This window comes from Aplysia californica, unplaced genomic scaffold, assembly GCF_000002075.1.
Source record: "Aplysia californica isolate F4 #8 unplaced genomic scaffold, AplCal3.0 scaffold00585, whole genome shotgun sequence".
Taxonomy (NCBI): Eukaryota; Metazoa; Mollusca; class Gastropoda; order Aplysiida; family Aplysiidae; genus Aplysia; species Aplysia californica.
Genome location: NW_004797855.1, coordinates 252,045 through 253,106, shown reverse-complemented (window position 1 = coordinate 253,106; position 1,062 = coordinate 252,045). Strand labels below are relative to the sequence as shown.

Below are 1,062 nucleotides of genomic sequence, written 5' to 3'. Positions count from 1 at the left end.
ACACACCCACACACACACACACACACACACACTATTGCAATGCTCAGAGATATGAATGATCATTTACCATACCAGTTTCGATAACCTATTTCTGCCATTCTATTCGACTACTAAATGGAGAGCGAGTTAAGGATCAAACTTTCGGCAGGTAGGACTGTGGCGTAATAGGGGGCGAATTGCGTTACGTCCTTGCGGCTTTGTTGGCGTTTTATAGACCTATTAATGCGACCTCGTAAAACGCCTACAAGTACTTTTTAAAATTATATCAGGATAGCGTAGTTTTTCAAATTTGTTTTGGAACAAAGTGTAGCTTGAAAACGTTGATAAATCAGTATATACTTTAGTCAAATTCAAACATTTGCAGTGTATCTCCTAAAAATGTTCAAGCACTTTCCGTTAAGATAAAAATAACAAATACAATCATAGGTCAGATTTGATTAGTTTTGAGAGAAATTAAGTTTATCATTTTCACAAAACATTCAATCTATGATAATATTTCGATGTAAACTTCAAAAAAATATTTCAAAACAACTACTTATAAGTTTTAAAGATGTTCAATGTTGGTACAAAGTCATATTAGACCAAAAGGAGAAAAAGAGAGGAGGGTATTATTCTCAGGTACACAATGTACCACAACACAATTCGTTATTAACTTTTCTCAAAAGCTTAACATTAGCGAAAATATTGAGGCTTTTTTTTTCATGTCAAATTCCAGCGGAATAATATTTAAAAACACCGGAACAATTTACACTGCGCTTATGTTATCTAGAATCATAATCACCATAAACGCTCTCGGGATGACAATTTTGTTTGATATCCGATTGCAAATGTTTTGTATCCCCATCGACGCAATTTATTACCTGTAGGGATTGGCTTACTTCAGCCCCACTTTCCCTGGCTGCCCGGGATGAGAGGAATGCATTATCCCAGACGGACATGCTCTGCAATAAAATATCCCCACTCGACAATATCAAACTTACGTCTTCGATGTGCAACTTCGAAGAACCCAACCGTTCTTCTACAGACATCGATTTATAGTTAAAGAAAAGCTGTGTATATATA

The 1,062-nt window shown here is 35.7% G+C and overlaps 1 protein-coding gene across 1 annotated transcript in view; it reads right to left on the bottom strand.

The window, feature by feature from the left end:
• The window catches only part of LOC101847682, a 20,692-nt gene that overhangs the window by 10,100 nt on the left and 9,530 nt on the right, over window positions 1-1,062 (bottom strand). The window lies entirely within an intron of this gene.